Consider the following 22979-nt stretch of genomic DNA (forward strand, 5'->3'; position numbering starts at 1 on the left):
TCCATTTCCAACCTAAATCCCTGCTAATGGCCTGAGAAAATCAGCAGAAGATTTTCCTCCCTGCCACCCACATGGAGGACCTTATGAAACTCCTGACAGCTGGCTTCAGCCTGACCCAGTGCTGGCCATTGTGGCAATCTGGGGAGTGAACCAGTGGATGGAAGATCTCTTTCTTTCTGTCTCTCCCTCTCTCTCTGGTACTCTGACTTTCAAAACAAACAAATAAGCCTTTAAAAACAAAAGGAAAAAAGAAAATGCTTTAGAACCAGCTTGTATAATCACAAAGTTAAACAGAAGCATGGTACTCCTAATCACACAGCTTTGTCTTTAAACATAAGCATTTCTAAGCCACTCTAGGTAGATAATTATATACCCCTATATTTCTCAATGTGAGTAAACCAAAGTACTTATTTGGCAAGTGCAAGAAACTCAATTAGGGAAAAAAAACTTCAGCAATAAGTAGATAGGCCATTATAACTCTGGCCAATACTGTATACCTAATTATCTTACAGCAGAGTAATAAATTTGAATAATATATTTTGAATATTAAAAACAGAATTGCTGAAGTTGTCCTGGCAAACACTGAAGAAACTTTTGCAACAGGTGGCTCCTCAGGGGCTGCTCTACCTCCATGTCATAGTAGGAAAAGGACTGAAAGATTAGGAACAAAGAAGTCTGATGTAGAAACATGCAAATTGATATATTTGAATGAGCACCAAATGTGAACATATTGCATATTAGGGTCCATCAGACAGTTCTACCATACAGAAAGCATTGAACAACCAGCTGATAACAGCAGGGATACTAAGGCATATCAGATGCTGGGAGACCTAGGAAACAGGTATCCTCTGACATCTGATATCAGGCAACCTTGTCAAACATTGCTTAGACTGCCTAGCACTCAAGGTGCCTCGGCCCTTACCATCCTTCACTCTCCCCCTCTCCTTCATTCAGGGTCAGGTTTGCATTGCAGTCTAAAAGCGCATTCAGCCATCTCTGGCTTCCTCTGTGCTTTATCTAATATTTATTTCTCATTATAAAATGTTTGAATGGTTAATCCTAATGTGGCATCACTCTCAAAGGCTATAGTCTAATAGTTCCCCTTTTCTTTCATGTTTCTAGCCTCAGTAACGAATTCTTTTTAATCTCTCTTTCTATTAACAGCTTTCTTTTATTATGCATGTTCATTTCCTCTGTTCTCTCTTCAATTCTAACAGAACAAGTCCATTTGCCAGGTTTGGTTAATCTCACTACCAGCTTCCTTGGAAGAGAAAAGAACTCCAGTGAGAAGCCCACACCACAGCTAGATATTATTTCTTTTCTCCTAAAAGAAAATGTCATGAAACTTTAACAAGTTTTCTACTAATTCATGAATGTATCAGTGTCTTGTGTTGTTCTTTCCCTTTTTCTTCTCATTTTTGTTTTCCACTTGGGATTTCCTGTTGGCATCTTTAAGATATACTTTCCTAGTGAAAACAAATGTATCACACATATTAAATTAGAAATTTTGTGCAGTATACTTTATCTTGCCAACAATTTAAAAATAAATCAACAAGATAACAAAAAAGTAAGATATATGTACATGCAGAAGAATGAAACTAGAACCCTATCTCTCACCATATACAACTCAAAATGAATTGGAAACCTAAATGGAAGACATTAAACTTTGGAGATATGAGTAAAAACCAGGGAAACACTCAGGATATTGGGATGAACAGGGATTTTGGGATCAGATCCGCAAAATACAGGACACAAAAGCACAAATACACAGGTGGGATTTCATCCAAGTAGAGAGCTTTTGCACAGGAAAGGAAATCATCAAAGGTGAAGAGACAACCTACATATTGGGAGAAAATATTTGTTAGCTATACAGCTGTCAAGGGGTTAATAACCAGACTGCATAGTTAATTCAAATAATGCAATATGAAAATTAATAAATAATCCAAATAAAAATGAAAAGCTATGGAATAACAGCTAAGACCTTGCTTGGTGTGCCCACATCCCATATTAGAGTGCCTGAGTTTGGGTCCCAGCTCTGCTCTTGATTTCAACTTCCTGCTAATACTTAGCATGGGAGGCATTAACATGGTGGGCTAAGCCACTGCTTGGGACATCTGCCTCCCATATTGGAATATATGGGATCAAAAACCACCTTCACTTCAGATTTACCTTCCCATTAATGCACCTGAGAGGCAGCAGATGATGGCCCAAGTATTTGGGTTTCTGCCACCTACTGGGGAGACCAAGATGGAGCTTCTGCTTCCTGTCTTCAGCCTAGCCTCACTGTGCCTGTTGCAGTCATTTGGGGAGTAAACCAGAGGATGCAAGATCTCTTTCTGTCTTTCAACAAAAATACATAAATCTAAGAAAAAGTAATTGGGTCCCTACAACCCATGCAGGAGACCTAGATTAAACTTTAAATCGATATTGTTAGATAGTCAGATAGGAGTAAGAAGTTCTTGGGTTTGATTGCATAATAGGGCGATTTATAAATAATGTTAATGTACTATATAATCCCCTCTTAAAGCCTAAAAGGTAGGATTATTTTATATTCAGCATAAAGAAATGTTAAATGTTTGAGGATATATAAATATATGTATGTGTGTATATTTACCTTGATTAGACATGTATATTTACATGTTTATCATGATCAGACATTTATATACATATAAAACATTATAGGGAGGAGAGGCATTTGGTGAAGCTCTTATGATGCCACTTTGTACACTGCATCTCACATCAGAGGATCTAGGTTCAAGTCGTATCTCTGTGACTGATTCCAGCTTCCTGCTAATATGCACTTGTTTTTTGACAGGCAGAGTGGACAGTGAGAGAGAGAGACAGAGAGAGAGAAAGGTCTTCCTTTTCCATTGGTTCACCCTCCATGGCCGCCGCGGCCAGCTCGCTAAGGCCGGCGCACCACGCTGATCCGATGGCAGGAGCCAGGTCCTTTTCCTGGTCTCCCATGGGGTGCAGGGCCCAAGCACCTGGGCCATCCTCCACTGCACTCCCTGGCCACAGCAGAGGGCTGGCCTGGAAGAGGGGCAACCGGGACAGAATCCGGCGCCCCGACCGGGACTAGAACCCGGTGTGCCGGCGCTGCTAGGCGGAGGATTAGCCTAGTGAGCCGCGGTGCCGGCTTAATATGCACTTTTGGAGGTAGCAGGTGATTGCTCAAATATTCGAGTCTTTGCCATCAATTTCAGAGACTTGGATTGAATCTGGACTCCTGGGTTAGGCCTCACCCAGCTCCACTTGTTGGGGGTGAGCCAGCAGATGGAAAATATATATTTTTTCCCCTGTCTCTTGCTCTCTCTCTCTCTCTCTTTCACCCTCTCTGCCTTTCAAATAAATAAATAGTTTAAATTTTAAAAATCACATGATCCATCATAAGAATTTTGTGTGCTTATTAAAAAATTAAAAATGACTAAAATAGTTTTTAAAAAGTGGTAGAACTCAGAAGAAAAAGCCAAAAAAATTTCAAAGCCTCATTCCTCCCACTTTTATTTTCACTATCAGGAATCTTCCCCTTTGTTTTTTTTTTTAATGAATGTAATGCTTTTTAATGTTAAAAATCAGAATTTATGAAGACAGGTGGGGGAACTAATGAAAAGCTACCTGAAAGCTACTAAATTTTTTCTGCTTCTTAAATAGCTCTATAAAAAGACAAACCTTGTGTGAGTGTACTTGGTGCAAAGGAAGCGAATTCCATTGAAGATGCTGAACCCACAGCAGTTGCCTCATCTCTTCAGAGTGAGCTACGAGGAAGGCAGTGAGCGATCTAGGGACATCAGGTAGAGCATGCACACTGCTGAGAGGGAACTCTTCCAGCAGGCAGAGAATCCTTTGAAGTATTTTATGCTGAGAAAGATGGAAAGTGGAAATCTTCAGTTCACCCAGCTTCTCTGTAATATGTACTAAGCAAACTCAGTTTAAGAGCTGGCTTGTTTCATTAATGATGGGTAACAGATGTTAACGATGAATATGAAAAGCAATTCAGCATTTAATTTATTAAGAGGAAGCTATTTTCTTAGAAGCAAAATACTCAACGGTGTGTTCACTGTGAAAGGAAAAAAGTTCAGGAGAACAGAAATGCTATTATAAAAAAAATGGAGAGGCTCTGTCCAACATAACTACCTTGAGGTTAACTCTTTTTTAGTAGTCTTATATTACCTGCATGTTATATCTTAGAGGTATGTGTCATGCATGATTTTTCCAAGTTCAATAATGACTTTTCGTATGATACACACTTACCATATTTCTAAAATAGTAAATGATTTGGTTCTATTTGTTTTATTTTAAGGATACTAAGATTTTGAAATTGTATTTATTTTTTCCTTTGTTAAAGTGCATTTTTAGATGTGATCAGAGTGACTTTGGTAGTGAACACAGATAGAAAGCTCTCCACGTCTCAAGATAGGGCCATGTGTGAATAATTAATATAGCCAGGAACGCAACTGCTCTGAATCATCTGGTAAGGACCACCCTGGTCACACCTCCACCCAAACGCCTCGCTTGACTCCAGGATCTATTAGCCAATTTCTTTTCTTTGTCTGTTGAGTGCTCCTTTTCAGAATCAGTCAAAGTATTTTCTACCTCTTACTATATGTATTTGTTTCTATCACTCTTTTCCACTGGAAGGCAAACTTTCCTACCTCTGAATCTCCAGTGTTTAATCAAGAGTCTGGTCAGAATAGACAAATAAAAATTAGTAAATAAATAAATATTTCTATGCTAATCTTAAATCACTGTAGGGGGGCTAACAGACACATGTATATCTGCACTTATTTGTAAACCCTGAAATTAAGAACAATCAGCTATGCCATTCACATCTATAAGATGTTTCATATTGGGCTGGAAAAGAAAAAGAGAAGAGAAAGTAGTTTTATTGTATTTGCTTAAATTTTAAACACGCACTCACATGTACTGAGCACTCAGTGAATTTAGGCACTATTCTAGATGCTGGGGATGCAGAAGTCAAAGCACATAAGGTTCCTCACCTCAGGAATCTCTCCGTTAGCCCCTGAATTATTCATCTCAGATTATAGTGGGCCAGTATAGAAGGTCAAGTACTATTTCAGTCAGAAGAGAAATCTACTTTGTTCAATCTTGGCTGACTTTTGCCACATAGACTTACTCAGTTCCTGAATTAGCTGCCATATTGCTGATACCACAGGCAAATGCATTTGAGTTTTGTGTGCCCCTGACATGAAGAGATTATCACTTTATATACCTAGAAGCCAAGAACATCTCTGGAAATCTTGAAAACAAGTACAGTGGGAAAGATAAATAATAAAATATACAAAGGAACATTATCTGCAATATCCCAGGTATTACAGTAGAGTTCCTGCCTTTAAAGTAATAAGTAGCATTAACAAATCTACAAGTTTCAAATGTAAACAAAGGAAGACAGAAACTACATTAACTCCTTTTACTCCCTAGAATCCAAACTCATTTTTAAGAACTTTCTAAATATTAAAATAAGCATTATATAAATGTAATTAAACAGTTGGAGACAGAGAATATGGAAATTCCTCTCTTTGGTTTGTAAGGTGATTTCTATTTCTCCAGTTCACTTTGATGCATTTATAGAAGACAGCTCAGACATTTTTATATTTGTTTATTCCATGATGCTTGGCAAGGAGTTGTATACTTTTATTCTTTCATTTTATTTTATTATTTGCTAATGAAATGCAGGGCTATTTGATTCATGGTTTAAGGCCTTAATGCTGCCTTGAGCTCTTTCTCCTTACATATCTTTTGAATTCTTAACACAGAATCCCTCACATCCCAGAACTGTTCCTGCCTTTGCTGAAAGTTTTCCTTTCGAATCAACCTTCATTTTTACCTGAGAGACTGTCTCAATCATCACTCCAGCCCCTGCCAAACCTTCTTCCAACCTCCCCCAGGAGACCCTGATCACTAATCTCTATTAATCCAAACAGATTCAGTGACGTTTTTTCATCCTTTCCATTTCTGGCGGGAAGTGTATGGAACATGCCAGAGGTTAACTATACATCTTAGGCAAAATGGTGCCATAATATAACTTAATAAAATTATATATTTTGGTAAGTGATAGCCTTTTAAATTATTTTATGGTCTGTATTTTGATGCATCTCTGTCTAGAATTATTTGTTATTTGTAATTCCACCAGTTGGCTTTCATAGGACAAGAAGTAAACTTTGCACTCTTGGGGAAAGAACATAATGGAAGAAGCATACAGAGTATCTGCGAAATAAGTGCCATATCCAACTGCTTTTGTAATATTTAACTACAAAATCACCTGCTGAAAAAACACTTTTTCTGCTTTTTTCATGGTGTATGTGGATGTTGGGGTGGGAGACGCGATTGGCAAGAATTTACCTTTTAAAACTTGAACTATTTATGTTCCTAGGGTACTCTTTTTAGGTAGTACATAGCTACTACTAGCATTTATAAAAATAGCTGCGTTTATTACTAAGCAATATAACTGTGAGTTTCTTACTGCTAATAACAGGGAATTTTGCTCTATAGCATCTTAGTTGAACTCATGCTATCTGAGAGCTTCCTCTTCTGCCCAAAGCCATTCCATTCCACTTTGCTAATTCTTCTTTCTCCAACTCTATTGACCCCTGAAAATTTGTATGTGCCTGTTATCCAGAGATGTATTGGTGGGGTTGATTTTTTTCCTCTATTTTACTGCAGTCCAACTCTATGTTTTTTCGTCTCCAACTCAACCTACTTTTTTTTTTAAAAAAAAGATTTATTTTGTTTATTTGAAAGAGTTACAGAGAGGTAGTGACAGAGAGAGAGGTCTTCCATTCGCTGGTTCACTCCCCAGATGGCCACAACGGCTTGGAGCTGCACTGATCCGAAGCCAGGAGCCAGGAGCTCCTTCCAAGTCTCCCACGTAGGTGCAGAGGCCCAAGGACATGGACCATCTTCTACTGCTGTTCCAGGCCATAGTAAAGAGCTGGATTGGAAGAGGAGCAGCTGGGATTAGAACTGGCTCCCATATGGGATGCTGGTGCTTCAGGCCAGGGTTTTAACCCACTGCGCCACAGTGCCGGCCCATCAACCTTCTTATCTGAAGTTTTTCTCTAGCATGCCTACAGGATCTTACCCCTCTGTTCTGTCATATTTCACGTTTCCTCTACTATAACCTGAGTAGACTAATTATATAGATTTCCACTAAAGGGCAAATCTCTTGAAGTAAAAACTATAGTTTCTATTTTTTCCTTTTGCAAATGTTCTCTAATATTGGATTAAGTTGGCAAATGATAGCATTTTCCTTTTAAAAGAACTTAAGCCTATTAGAAATCTAGTTAGACCTGCTGATTACTCGAAATGTTTCTCTGATATATGCTTTCTATTCCTTAGTTTCTTAAAAGGAATCCTTTTAAGAAGTTGCCTCACCCTGAAAATCAAACAATTCACTTTTTTTCAACATATAATCAAACTTCAGTTTGCATTACAAGAGTTTTATGCTTACTTCCCATCTGATCACATAAAATTTTACTAAGATCACATAAAATTTTACTAAGATATATATTCTAGGGTTTGGGTTTATTAAAATTAATTCATTTCATTCATTTATTCATTAATTCATTCATTTATTCATTAATTCAAATCATTCATTTCCAGGGACGATATTGTGGCACAGTGGGTTAAGTAGCTGCTTCAATGCCCATACTGCACATCTGAGTCCCAGGTACCCAGATTCCAATGCAGCTACCTGCTAAGTCCCCTGAGAATGCAGAAGATGAAGGCCCAAGCCTCGGGCCCCTGTCACCCCCATGGAACACCAAAGTGGAATTCCTAGCTGCAGGCTGCAGTGGCCAAACCCAGGCTGTTGAGATCATCTGGGGATTGAATCTACAGTGGAAGATCTCTGTGTCTGTGCTTCGCTCTGTCACTCTGCCTTTCAAATACATAAATCTTTTAAAAATCTGCTGGTTTAACAATGTTATTCTTAAGTGAAATTGAGTATTGTTTTCTCCTGTGAATTTGTGGTAGGGAAGGGCACAAGAAGCAAAAGTTATGGCTTGATGCCATTCTATTTATTCATGCTAAAATGACAGCAATCCTAACCACCAAGGCCAGTACAGTGGCACAGCAGGTTAAAGCCTTGGCCTGAAGCGCCAGCATCCACTATGGGCGCCGGTTCTAGTCCCGGCTGCTCCTCTTCCGATCCAGCTCTCTACTATGGCCTGGGATAGCAGTAAAAGATGGCCCAAGTCCTTGGGCCCCTGTACCCGCATGGGAGATTCAGAAGTAGCTCCTGGCTCCTGCCTTCAGATCTGTGCAGTTCCGGCCATTGTGGCCATCTGGGAGTGAACCAGCGATGGAAGACCTCTCTCTCTCTTTCTCTCTGCCTCTCTGTAACTCTTTCAAATAAATAAAATAAATCTTAAAAAAAATCCTAACCACCATTAATTTTTCAAAATTAATGCCATATGAACAAAGTAAAAAATTTAAAAAATAGAATATTTTATAAAAACTGGGTTGAAGGGCCAATGCTGTGGTGTAACGGGTTAAAGCCTGGCCTGCAGCAATGGCATCCTATACAGATACCGGTTCAAGCCCCAGCTCTTTCTCTCTCTCTCTTTCTCCCTACCTCCCTCTTTCTGTAAATGTCTTTCAAGTAAATAAATAAATCTTTTAAAAATATTAAATGGAAGTCTTACCTTCTCATCTTGCAGGCTGTGGAATTGAAAGTGATGTTACATTTTATGACATATATGAATATTATGTTTGGAATGTAGACTTGGCACAAAGAAATTTGAAAGTAGTGGGATAATATAACAGGTGTGTGAACAGCTAATATAAAATAGAATATCTTTTGAGAGAAACAAGGAGAGTTTAAAAGTCTACATTCAGATGTGGCTAATGAGAAAAATTCCTTGACAAAAGGAGCATTCAATTTGGGCCTTGAAGAAGAAAGAAAGTTGGGGCAGAAAATATGCATTTGAAATGCAAAGTAAATGGTAAGAATTATCTGGCATGAGAGGCAGAAGCAGATGTGTGCTTCTGCAGAGGAATTAATGCAATTTGTAGGGATCATCGAGGTAATATTTGTGCAAGAGAGTAGGAGAGAGAAAAGGAAGAGCAGAGGACTAAGACAACACAGGGCCTGGAGAACCAGAAAATTTCATTTACAACAAATACAAAAACATAGCAAGAGGAACAAACAAGCAAAACAAAAGCATTTAGGAGGAAAAATTTAGGAAGAAAAGGGGCTTAGATTTGGATACATATGATTATCAATGTTTCTCAACAGTGTGCCCCTCAGTGGAGAGTCAGATTTAGATAACTGATTTTGTGAACTGTATATTAAAAGTTTATTTTACTGCTAGCAATGGGAAGTCCTGAGTCTGTTTCTCTTCTCATTAAGGGGCAAGTGTTTTGTGACTTTTAGTGGAGCATTTACACAAGATGTGAAAGGAATTGAAAGAGTTAGAGGAGACTGTTCTGAGTGGGTTATGTAGCTGATTCTCATTGTGGTAAGTTTTCCAAGACACTGGCAACTATGATAAAGAGTGTCACTCCCCCACTCGTGGAGGAACGACACCGGACCCTGCGCTGTTCTCTTTCCCCGCCCCTTCCCGGGTTTGCTGCCGCTCCCCACCCCGCCTCCATGGAGGGGCGGCAACCCCGCTGCTTCCCCCGCTTCCACGGAGGAGTGGCACACCACTGGCCAGCTCTCTCAGGGGTTCCTCAGATGTTCCTCCTGCATGTTGTCTCTCTCCTCCTTTATAGTCCTCTTCCACTGATCCCAACTCTGCTGGCATTCTCTCCCCACGTGATGAGCATGCTGCTCTCCTCCAATCAGGGGCAGGATCAGCTCCTGCAGCTTGTTAGTCAAATTGGTGAGGCAGCTGTGTGGAAGTTGTTTACTCCCTCTCAGCGCCATATGGTGGGAGTCAGATGCATAGAATTAGTCTTAGCAGTTCCAGTAATTTAGTCTAGTCTCGGTTGCTCCCCACAAAAGAGTTTGTATGGTTTTCTTCATGTGTGCCCCTTCCCTTGGTCTCATATGTATTATAGATGCTTCCAACAAGTTTCATTTTCATTAACTTTATGGACTTTATTTTCCCAAAAAGACTACCTCCTAGAGCAAATGCCAGTATCTTCAACTTATTAAAATAAGTTCTAGGCTTACTTTTAGTAGTAGGTCTTTGAAAAGAAAATATATCAATCATTTAGTTTTTTACTTCATGTAATTGATTTTAAGAGGAATAGAGTGAGTTTATCTACAGTTGAACAACTGATCAGCTGAAAAACTGATTAGCTACAGTTAGATATATATGCCATTGTGACATTTAAATAGAGTGTGTTTGGTTATGATAGCAAACCAAACTTTAAAAACCTAAACATGTTTAATTAAAATAAAGTAATTTTTGCAGAGCTATATCTGAATAGACAATATAGTAGCAGCAATTATTGTAATTATGCAGTTCCAATCACAGAATAATAGAGGTTTCAATGTCACTAAGCACAATAAGGATAATTATGCTTCCCATTATTCTGATGGGCATGTAATTAACAACTTCAAAAAAAAACTTTCACAGAAATATAATAGCCACAAATTCAAGAAAGACTTATGGTATAAGCAGATGGATTAATTGTATTGTAGATAAAACTGACCTTTTTCATTGTAGTTTTAAATCTCACAGTAGCACTTTTCAACCAATGCTTACTTTTGCTTTTCTAAGCATTGGTGAAAACCTGCATTACCACCAAATGTGCCATGTGCTTAATAGGCTAAAGATAGCTACCTTAGGATTTTTATCTTTGTATACTGGATGACATCTACTTTCCTATAATTAAAAATTGTGTCTTTGCTTAATAATATTAATGTTATAAAAATGCAAAATAACATGACAAACTTAGGAGAGGCTTTGTCTTAAGTAATATATTCTTAATTTTACTCTCAAATACGATGAATAAAGTGATTTTGTATTCCTTCTATTTCCCTGAGGCATGTCATTAAAAATATATGTGTAATCAAAGGGAACATAAATTAATAAAATACTCCATTACTTTTCATACACATTTTCAAATACTACTACATTTTCAGTATTTATACGTACAGTGCATGGACTATTTTTTTCAAATTGAAATATTATAGTTATTTAAACATTCCCTTAATTTTTGGACATGTTTCTAATTATCTACTCCTAAAAATAATTATATTAAATTTTAGCTTCAAAATCAACATAGAAAACAAATTAAACTATCTACAAACGAGTGAGTTGCAAATATGCTACTTAATCATGAGTATCAAGATATTTTTAAGAACTCAATTCACTAGTATGTAGATGCATTATATGCAGTTTAGAATTAAAGAAAATAGGTATAATTTGCTTTAATTAAATCATAGCTATTTATTTTATCCAATTCCTTCTTCTTGACACTTTTTACATATCTTGAATACATATTGCATATTACTTTTATATTTTGTTTTCTTAATCTTTCACCTGTGATAATTCCCAATATTGTGCATCATTTACTCTAAAAGCTACAGTGTGATTTCACGAAATTTCCTAAATCTTCTCCAATAATTGGACATTAAGTTTTCTTTGAAGTATTTCATGGAATAATTAGTCTGAAGATACATATGTTAGAGCATATCACAAATAGTGCATGAATATTCTAAATTGGATGCCTTTTAATAGAGTCTATTTTGCCCTTTTGTATACAGGTTCTTAAAATATACTGTCAAATCCATTTATTTCAATTTTGAAATTTCTTTATTGTACTTCTAAACCTAGAAATGTATGCTTTTCCAAAGTTCACTGAAAATCTAATTTTGCTTGAATTTAACATTCAAATATATAGTAAATAAGTTCTTCAGTTTTAGTCTAAGCTAAAGATCTAAATAATCTTTTTTCAAAAATATTAATAATAAGCAGGAACTTTTACCTTTTTTGTGAACAACAGAAACATATTAAAGTTCCTTTTAAAAATCCTGGAGCAAAACCGTGGTGGAATGAGAAGGCCATGCTAAGGTGGCTGCTAGCAAGCGAGCATCAGTTACTCAGGAATGGCTTTGGAACCCATCTGGCAATGGAGCTTGTCTGGCAACAGGCTGTGATTGGTTAGGGCATAAACCATCCTTTGACCAGATTGACTGCCTCGGCTATATAAACTGCTGTACCAACTGAAATAAATGAGTCTGCAGGCTGCTCATCTCTGGCCCGCTTTCACCTGAATCCCTCTTCTGTGTGGTGACGCTTCACCTCTTGCCCTCACCACGCTCCTCCTCTCAGAATGAATCCACAGCAACACAAAACATTCCAGATAGATAGATAGATATATGAGAGTAATAATGTTAGGGAAAAGATAAAGAACCAAAAGGGTATCTTTTTGGACTTAGGGTCAAGTGAATTTGTCAGACTTCACTACCATGGAAACAAAAATGAAAAGCTGGGGCTGGCACTGTGGTGCAGTAGGTTAAAGCTCCAGCCAACCATGCTGGCATCCCATATGGGAGCCAGTTCAAGTTCTGGCTGCTCCACTTCTGATCCAGCTCTCTGCTATGGCCTAGGAAAGCAGTAGAGGATGGCCCAAGTCCGTGGGCCCCTGCACCCATGTGGGAGACCCAGAGGAAACTCCTGGCTCCTGGTTCAGCTCAGCTCTGGCTGTTGCAGTTATTTAGGGAGTGAACCAGTGGGATGGAAGACCTCTCTGTCTTTCTGGCTCTACCTCTCTCTGCAACTTTTTCAAATAAATAAATAAATCTTTAAAAAAATGAAAAGCTACCAAGAACTAAGACTCCTCCTTCCACTTCTTTTTTGCTGGGATCACAAGTGTCCAATTGTCCCCCAGTGAACATCTGCCTAACTCCTCTGCTATTGCTCATTTGATCCAAACATAGCTACCCCTGCCTTAGCCCTACAAGAGCAGTGTCTGCAGTTAAATAACCTAACCTTCCCAATTCTGATTTCAAGCCAACTGGAACAGACCTCACCTAAACCCTCCCTACCCCAGTCCATATCCATTCCTTTTCTAGTCAAATTTGCTTGGTACAGGTGTAAGAAGGTACATGCAGGGAGGCAGTGAGGTGGAAGGCAGAATGCTGGGGGTTTGGGGATGAGGCAGGCATCACTAATCCAGTTCATTTCAATCACTGATGAGGTGATTAAAGGTGTGATTAAAAGGTTTTTCAATAACCATGGTTTACATTATCTCTAAGATAGTGCCTAACAATGTTCACTAAATATTGGTTGAATTAAATTACACATTGATAATATCCTAATTTTCTTTAGAATATTAATTTATCCAGTTCGTTAAGCATAGTATAATCCATATGAATACAATTATATTAGTAATATTTCTATCATGGAATATTTTTATTTTTTCATACCATATCTCAATTTATTACACAGATGTTTGCTTTAATTTTACACAAATGCTAACTTCCATTGTCAATTGTATACTGCTAGAGACAGAGCACCATTGTACTGCTAAAGTACATTGCTCTTCTTTACTTTTATGTGCCAAGTTAGATTTAAATAAAATTAACCACGTTATATTTGTTCTGTTCTTCATCTTTACCTTTATCAACATCGTGCTTTGCTTCCTAAAGATCTCTTAGTCCCCTTACCTCTCTCAGCAATGTTAATATGTGAGTTAAAGACAGAAAACAGCTGGAGACTTACCTGTAATTTATCAGTCCTTGCTGCTCATTTGAAATTGAGCCAATGAATGTTAAATAATCTCTATGATCTCTTTTGCTAAAGGATTTTTTTTTAAATTGTAGAATCACATTCTGCACCTTATTTTGCATGATTAATTACTTCTTTTTAGGTTAACAACTCAAGGTTAAATATATTTTTCATACTGTTGATTGGCCAAATATGTCATGTTAGCTTTATTTGTATAAAACATTAGTGATTGCTATTGAGATGTTTTCCTTTTTTCTATTTTAACTTTTATTAATGATTGATTATATAAAGGCTTTCTAAGTGAAAACCAGGCCAGAAGTGATGTTTCTACACAGGTTTCCCAAAATGTTTACAATGTCTTGTCAATTGATACAATAAGAATTATCTAGGGTTTCATTTCTAGATGCATAATATCACATTTTCAAAGACTTCCATCAGAGAGGTAAAAGGACAATTCATTTATATGTTTAGGCTTGAAAGGCTTTTGTTGAAATAAAGTTTTTCTGTAACCTCTTGCTGTTTATTGTAAAGTTATTCTCTAATATAATACATAGAATTTATAACTTTTCTATTTTCCTTAAAAGTTAATAGGATTTACTGTGGAGTGCTGCATGCATCAGACATGGAGGTCTCCTCAAAATACATAGCCATGTTTTATCATAATGTTCTAAAATCAGATAGGAAAGATTTTATTTCTACAAACTTAAAATGCATTAGTGACTATGCAAAGAAAAGCCTTTAAGATACTGGTATATTCCTTCTATTGACGTTTCTGTTGATTGACAGTATTCATAGGCCAGAAACGTATTTCTATGCTGAATCCAAAATAGAAATGGGAAGAAATAGTAGCTACCAACTATATAACATTCTGGAAAAGGTAACACTGTGGAGATCCTAAAAAAAAGATATGTCACAACAGCAGGACAGCAAATACATGCCCAGGGACTCATCTGATTCCACTTTACGCCTTTCCATGAAGCCATTTTTGTTCTGCCAGCACTGTCTGCCCCAGCACAGATCTCTCTCCTCTTCCATATACTACAGGCAAAACAAATACAGTGGAGCGGTCCACATTGGGACTACACGTCCTGGCAATTGCCTGGGAGAGGCAAAGAATCCTTTCACAAACCCAGGAATTGGAAGGAGGCTGTCATCTTAGTTCACGAGCGACTTCCCTTGGAAGTACGACAAACAAAGCTGCCAATGAGGAATTTCACTCATTCAAATTTGTACTAGAATTTTCATTTACTGGCCTTTGCTAAAAAGGACAATTTGTAACTTCTTACCTACAAGCAGTTACCTTTAGTGCTTACACATTGTAACAGTGCTTTTCTTTGCAGGAGATACCTTATTTTCTCCTCTTCTGCTATCTGCGACTGTACTCACATTTAAGCTTCAGGATTTGCTAATTCCTACACCCATATCTTCCTACATCTCTGCCTATCCCTAATCTCTTTCACACATTTTTGCTATTTCCCTCTTCTTCAGATAAAGTATAAAATTCTAAATTTAGGGTTGACTTTTTTCTATTTCCTTTATATTTCCCATGGGATTTTCTGCAGAACACTTTCGAATTTATTTTGTTTTGTTTTTCTGCAACTTTAAAGCATCTTGCTGGATGCTTTAACAGAAGCCATCAAATCTGGTTCTACATAAGAGTTATCCAGCCAATGAGTCAATTATCATTTTGGCTGCAATCAGTCATCTGTTTTTGTGTGGTAAATAAAGGAATGACAAAGTGCTTGTTAGAAGTCATTGGAGGCCAGCGCCGTGGCTCACTAGGCTAATCCTCCGCCTTGCGGCGCCTGCACACCGGGTTCTAGTCCCGGTCGGGGCGCCGGATTCTGTCCCGGTTGCCCCTCTTCCAGGCCAGCTCTCTGCTGTGGCCAGGGAGTGCAGTGGAGGATGGCCCAGGTGCTTGGGCCCTGCACCCCATGGGAGACCAGGAAAAGCACCTGGCTCCTGGCTCCTGCCATAGGATCAGCACGGTGCGCCGGCCGCAGCGCGCTGGCCGCGGCGGTCATTGGAGGGTGAACCAACGGCAAAGGAAGACCTTTCTCTCTGTCTCTCTCTCTCACTGTCCACTCTGCCTGTCAACAATAAAAAAAAAAAAATCATTGGAGCTAACCAAGAAGGAATTAATGCATTAAATTTCATTGCATATTACAGGAGGTTGCTTCCAGAAGTGCCCCCTTTTCCATAGAAAATAAATGATTATGAGTCAATTTTGCTGTAATTTTTAAAAATCCATGCATTTTTTTCATAATGTGAATTTTTCATATACTGTGGAAGAGAACTTGGGATGGGTAGGGGTATTGTGGTACAGCAGATTATGTACCATCACTGGTTCACTCCCCAAATGCCTACAACTGTAAGGGCTGGACTAGACTGAAGCTGGTAGTAGGGGCATCAATTTAGGTCTCCCCTGTAAGTGGCAGGAATCCAACTATTTGAGCTTTCCCTTCTTCTTCCCAGAGTTTGCACTAGCAGAAGTTGGGGTTAGGAGAATTGAGTATGGAATCCAGGTTTCCTGCTGTGGAACGTGGTCTTGATCAGCATCCTAATTTCTACACTTAAACACTGATGTCCATATAAAAAGTATTTAAATTGGAAAAATGTATTAAAATTTTTATCATTGACTTAATTTGGGGAAAATATTTTGTAGAAAGATATTTGTTTAATATCCTGGAGTGACTACTCTAACAAATACATGATGGATTTGCTTCTTTTTAATCTATATTTTAATTCTATTTATTAATTTATCTATTTTTTGACAGGCAGATTTAGACAGTGAGAGAGAGAGAGACAGAGAGAAAGGTCTTCCGTCCGTTGGTTCACCCCCCAAGTGGTTGCTACAGCTGGCGCACTGGGCCGACCTGAAGGCAGGAGCCAGGTGCTTCCTCCTATCTCCCATGTGGGTGCAGGGCCCAAGCACTTGGGCCATCCTCCACTGCCTTCCTGGGCCACAGCAGAGAGCTGGCCTGGAAGAGGGGCAACCAGGACAGAATCCGGTGCCCCAACCGGTACTAGAACCCTGGGTGCCGGCGCCGCAGGCCGAGGATTAGCCAAGTGAGCCACTGCACCGGCCTATATTTTAATTCTAATGATGGTTTTAGGAAAGAATTTTCGATACATAAAAAAATGATACGACAGCCAAATCAAAATAAAGTTAGAGACACTGAATTCTTGGAACTTCTCTTATGCTCAGCTAGCACTGTTACTACAAATGTCATAAAAGACATGGAGATCTTTGTGCGTTTCAAAGTACATATTTGTATGAGACGTGTTATTTACTATCGCACATTAAAAAAGTCCAAAAACCAGAGCCAGCATTGTGGCATAGTGGCTAAAGCTTCTGCCTACTCCACTTATAATCCAGTTCCCTGCTATTGTACCTGGGAAAGCAGAGGAGGTTGACCCAAGTACTTGGGCCCCTACACCCATGTTGGAGACCTGGAAGACACTCCTGGCTCCTGGCTTTGCACCGGCCTAGCTACAGCCATTGATTCCATTTGGGGAGTAAATCAGCAGATGGAAGATCTCTCTGTCTCGTTTATCCCTCTGTAACTCTTCCTTTCAAATAAATAAATCTTAAAAAAAAAAAAAAAAAGTCCAGAAACAACTTTGAGTTATAGCTTGCTGAAGGTTCCCTTTTGAAAATAATCTTCATTAATATAACTTACATTAACATACATTAAAATGTATTTAGTGGTTAGATGTTTTTAAAGTATAAAATCTATCTGTTATGTTATAAAATGAAAAGTTAACTTTTTCTCTTTCATTCTATAGTTACATATAAATTACACAATGCTTACATGTTTACATCAGCATTTCCTGAGACATGAGTATTTATTATTTGCTATAATGTTAAGAACTATTATTTCAGAAGCTAAACTATCTAAAACTGGACTTGAATCTTACAAAATCCTTTTCTTCAGGACAGAGGTACAATGTGTATTCTCTGCAAAGGAAAGGAAAAATTTTGCCTGGCATATGTTCATGATCATTACATTTTGAACGTATTTGTTTTTGTAGTTTTTGATTATCAACATATCACTAACGGGTAGTTCCATTTATCATAATCAACAAAACATTCAAGCAATCACACTTTCTAATAACTAGCTGGATTATTAGAAATCATAAGACAAATTGGTTAATTTTACTATTAAGCAAAATAACAAAATAGCACATACAAAATTGCTGATTTAAAAAAAAGCAAGTACTCTTTCATATAAATAAATATTTAAAAAATGGAAAAATAGGTAGTAGGAATACTTCATGACAGTAGTGGTCTACACAATATTCCTTAGATCCTACTAAAGCATCTTATAGGGACAAACAACAGGGTGCTGGAAAGTTGAAATACATCTCTTAAATAGCTATGAAATATGCCAAGCTGCTGGCAACCCTTAAAAGTGCAGCATTACGTGTAGACAGCAAGGTCTGTCAAGAGTGAAAATTTCATTTTAGCCATTTGTGTAAAACTCTTCTACTGAAGTATTCACTATTACTGTTACAGAGCTGTGAAATTGATTGATTGGATTTACACCTCCTCTCCTTCCCTTCCCACCTTTCTGGTGATGGTGTTAATGAGCTGTCAGATGGCTGGAAATGAACAGTCAAATCCTAGCTGCTGGAATATGAAGGAGAAGCAAGGAGTACAGAGTTGAGTAATATTAAGTTGTGATGTTTTTATTAATTGAGAAGTAAATGTAATGAAATTTTGCTAAATTTGAGGTATCCTCAATTTTTATCATCTGGGTAGCATGCTTCATGTACCTGGCACAAACAAAAATCAGTGATTTGACTGACACTTTAACTGTCTAAACATAACCCATTAATTTCACATTTACCTGAAAGGGATGTGATACAGGGAAATGTCATTGATTTGTTCCAGAAATCTTTATTAGGGAACTGTCAACACTGTCTCAGTTCTGGTATCAAAAGAAGAATTTCTTTAAGCACTAACTGTATTTTTTGGCAGAACTTGGTAAGCAGATGTAACTATGCATCTGATTCCTACAACTGACAAAAGAAAAAAAAGGAAAATACTGCTTTCATTTGTTTTTATCAAATACCACTGTTTTTTGACAAATAAAGCACCATCTTATCCAAAATGCAGATTAAAGTATAGTAAATTACATGGTAAAAACTAAGTTTAATTTAAAATAAAAAGAACTTCAACAACAGGGTCACCGGTAAACAGCATTTAGGATAATACTCCAAATAGGCACCAATAAAAGAATATGGAACTAATTTGATCAAACCACATCAGCTATGCTAGTGTAGGTTGATGCACACAGAATATTAGGTTTGGGTTTCTGAAAGTTGAGTGACAGAAGGACTCTGAATTATATGACTTATAAAAATTAAAGAATGTTTAGTTTAAGGATCTAAGAACATCAATTTAATAATCAGAATTGATTGGGGATGGGGTTGACTGTGTGATTATCAGCAAAGTGAAAATGAATCATATTTTTTTCTAGATAACTCCTTTCTCAGAGTTGCTAATAATTCTGGGATGAATTTGAAATATTTCATCTTACTGTTGTTATATTTGGTATTTCTCTGGAGGATCACTCTTTGCTTCGAATTTTCCAGTTTCCAGGTCACTGTATTCACTAACCCCTTAAAATTTGGTGATCTAACTTGTTCACTTCTTTTTTTTTTAAGATTTTATTTATTTATTAGACAAGTAGAGTTACAGACAGTGAGAGAGACAGAGAGAAAAGTCTTCCTTCCGTAGGTTCACTCCCCAAATGACCGCAACAGTCGGAGCTGCACTGATCCGAAGCCAGGAACCAGGTGCTTTTTCCCGGTCTCCCATGTGGGTGAAGGAGCCCAAGCACTTGGGCCATCTTCTACTGCTATCCCAGGCCACAGCAGAGAGCTGGACTGGTAGAGGAACAACCGGGACTAGAACCGGCGCCCATATGGGATGTGGCACCGCAGGCGGAGGATTAGCCACGGTGCCGGCCCCTCACCTGTTCTTCTTGTTTGTCCACTGCCATTATACTGCCTAGTGCTATCTTCCGTGTGGTTATTTCCATCAGTCCACTAGTAGTGCTGCCTCTCTGCCTAGTGCATTTATAATCAATGACTCTATAGTTATCTAGCACTCCAGCCAATTGTCATAAGCATATTATACTCTCTTTTCAGTTCAAAGTTGAGCTGTGAATAGCCATTGCTTCTTAAAATTTAGCATCATAAACACATTCCTTCCCTAGTCTTTTTGTTGTTTTGCTCATGTCAGTTTGCTGCATTGGAGGCAGAGTTCACTGAGTTTGGTCTATTTGAGAAGATAAACATTTAAGATGCCATACAGCTCTGTGGCTATATACATCTAAATTTATAATTGTGGTTTTCACGTCAGAAACCAGAAATAGCTGCACGAGAGCTTTATGTTAAGCAAGGATACATACATGTGAGATAAGCAACTTAGAATGAGCTATGGCCAACATATAGTCTCTTACTTCCGTGAGTATGCTGGGTCACAATTATACATACCATCCTGATTTAACAAAGAGAGAGTCCCCATATTATGAATAGCCCTACACTCAGTAATAGAGTTCTGAGTTGAAACTATAGGATCATTCAATGATTTAAATAATTTTGCTACTTTTTTCCTTGAGTACTCAGCAAACTTCTCAATACAATTTTATTCCAAGAAACATGATAACACCAAGAAAAAGGAAGGACATCTTATTTAGGGATTTTGACTGGCTATTCCTAAAGACATAGTAGGAAAAGTTTTGCTGAACTATCTATTTCACCTGCTGGGGAGCATTTCCATGGATTACACAGTACATCCTACTTCATCTGAGATTTGTGACAGAGCAAAACATTTACTGGAAATCAGCCCTAACATAAGCATAACAAAAATTGTTCTTATATAAATACTTCCCTATTTGAAATGTACTTTAGTTAAATTGGCTTTGAATTTGTTTTAAATAAAATTATCATTTAAAGTAGATTTCAACAATATAAAAGAAGTCTTTTCTGGCAGTGGGACACAGCAATACTATGTGCAGAATCACAGGATTTGTAATGGAATATACAAAACCCCATTCCCACTCAGAACGTCCCTCTACAGTTTAAGAGTAGCAATGACTTCAATCAACAGTTTCCAAAATGATGCCCCTTAAACTGTCTCAAATGCACTAGAAGGGATCAGAACATTCCAGAAGTCATGAATCATCTGGAAACAGCATAGTCAAGAATGACCACCAGCAACCATTTTCTGGGGATAGAGGGGAATTCCTGGTTGGATACTGTTTACCACATGCCACTGCTAAGATGTGGATGTGGTCTGTCCTCCAAGGGTTCATGTGTTAGAATGTTGGTCCTCAATGTGGTGATGTGAGGTGTGGTGAGGCATTTAAGAGGGTCTAGTAGGAGGTCCTAAGTCACCAGTCAGCTACTCCCAGAAGAGATTAAGGTAGTGCCCATGGACCCATGTGCTCCCATAAGCTTGAACTGTTAGGAATGAGCCTAACTTCTGCATTGCTCTTGACATTACTGTTTGTCAAGGTGACCTCTCCCTCTCACACATGGTTCTGCCATGATGCCTTATGCTGTAAGCCTTCCACCACAGACCAAACAAATGGAATTTCAGCTTCCAAAACTGTGAGCTAAATAAACTTCTTTTCTTTAAAATGTTGCCTAGCTTCAGGTATTTTGTTATAATAACAAAATAATGAGCTAATAACCTACCCATTCACTTAAACATTAATTTTATTTTACCAGTGTTATTCCATAGCTTATGGTATTAATGCATTATACGCCATCAACTATTAAAAATTGAGACAATATTTCAAAAATAGTTTTTAAAGTATATCCTCTTCTATCAGGAAATATTGTAGAAAAATATTAAGAGAACAGCCTACATATTGGACATTTTCCTTCTGTTTCAGTCACATTTTCAAAGGTTAACAGCTTAGTTAAATTTACCATCCCATGAAAGTCCTTACTAAGTTTGACGAATTGCTTGGAGCTCAGAATGCTTAGTTATGAGAATAAAAATCTCTACAGAGCAGAAATTGAATGTCAAGAGTTGCTTTCGAACATGGGACTTTCAGAAAAAAGTTATGACTGCAATTGTGAGAGTTATTAGAAAATCACTAAGATCCTTTGAACTCTGAATTAAATCTCTTTCAGAAATCTGTCCTTGTAAATGCCTAGTACAATCTATTTGATACATGAATTTAAATGAAAAATTTTAACTACATTTAACTAATTTCTTAGTTCTTAAAGATGGAAATTCACAGATCATCAAGCTCAATTTCTTTCTTGATTTGAAAAATGCTGTGCTGCTTGTTTAAAAAGGACCACAACTAGAACTTTCTTGGGACAATTCCAAGATACAGCTAGTACTTTCTGGGAACATTTTTAGCTGATTCAAAGTTATTCCTCACATTGTTCCCAGCCCCTTGACTCTTGCCCACAGAAGAAACTCAGCTCTGATATTTTCTTTCTTTCATATAGCCACAACTTAAATTTTATAGCAGTTTTTATTATCTAATAAAGTCATTTTATATATCCCATAAATTACAGTATCTTCTCCTCATGGTCACTGTGCCAGGGGCACATAATATTAGGACAGTGTCCCTCTGTACAAGTTCTGTATCAGACTGTTAGACCAAAGTACCTTATGATAAACAAAAATCACTATTAGTTTTTCATTTGAACAGTTACCAAGGCTGGTCTTTTTTTACTTTGCATTTGAGAATCTGTCATTATAAATATGCACATTTTTGTCTGTTGACTTTTATTGCCATTGCCTACCCTTCTACAGTCCCTATAGATCTCAGTTGCATGATGCCAATCTTCAAGCCCACTGACTGAACTGACTGAGGCTCTACACTCTCCTATCTCTCCTGGAGGAGTCTTTTCATTTAGTATTCAGAGACAAGTCTCTTCATTGACCTGCTTCAAAAGATGAGCAGGCGTAACTAGACCATATGCCCCAGGAGGTGAATCAAAGACAGTGACATATGTAAATATTTAGTGTATAAATTTTTAGGTGATATATGCATGACTTAAACAAAAATGTTAAATATGCTTGTTGTCAAGATACTAGTAAAAAACATGCATATCTAACCCACTATTTTATGTAAAATGATTGCTTTGATCAAGTTAAAAAACAAATCAATGTAAATTGGTTAAAACAAAAAAAAATTAGCAACTAAAAGAGCCTTTGTGAAAAGAAATTACTGGACTATTTTATGATGAATTTCCTTAAGTTTTTACTAGCTCTCTCTTTCAACAGCACAATCCTCCCTAGGAATGTTTTATTCAAATTTTATAATCATACTTTTCATGTTTCCTTTA

At 37.6% G+C, this 22979-nt stretch overlaps 1 long non-coding RNA gene across 6 annotated transcripts in view; it reads right to left on the bottom strand.

The window, feature by feature from the left end:
- LOC103347703 (uncharacterized) overlaps positions 1-22979 on the bottom strand; it is a 162023-nt gene that overhangs the window by 61910 nt on the left and 77134 nt on the right. For 2 of the 6 annotated variants that reach the window (XR_016230490.1, XR_016230495.1), the window contains 2 exons: positions 3673-3861; positions 1580-1837 (listed from right to left, as the gene is read on the bottom strand). The exons of 2 other annotated variants lie outside the window; for them this stretch is intronic. This is a non-coding gene — a long non-coding RNA (uncharacterized LOC103347703). Of the gene's footprint in view, positions 1-1579; positions 1838-3672; positions 3862-22979 lie in introns of those variants that run through there. 2 more of the 6 variants (XR_016230492.1, XR_016230497.1) reach the window with 1 other exon arrangement.

This window comes from Oryctolagus cuniculus, chromosome 2, assembly GCF_051225735.1.
Source record: "Oryctolagus cuniculus isolate XC-2025 breed Fujian yellow rabbit chromosome 2, ASM5122573v1, whole genome shotgun sequence".
Taxonomy (NCBI): domain Eukaryota; kingdom Metazoa; phylum Chordata; class Mammalia; order Lagomorpha; family Leporidae; genus Oryctolagus; species Oryctolagus cuniculus.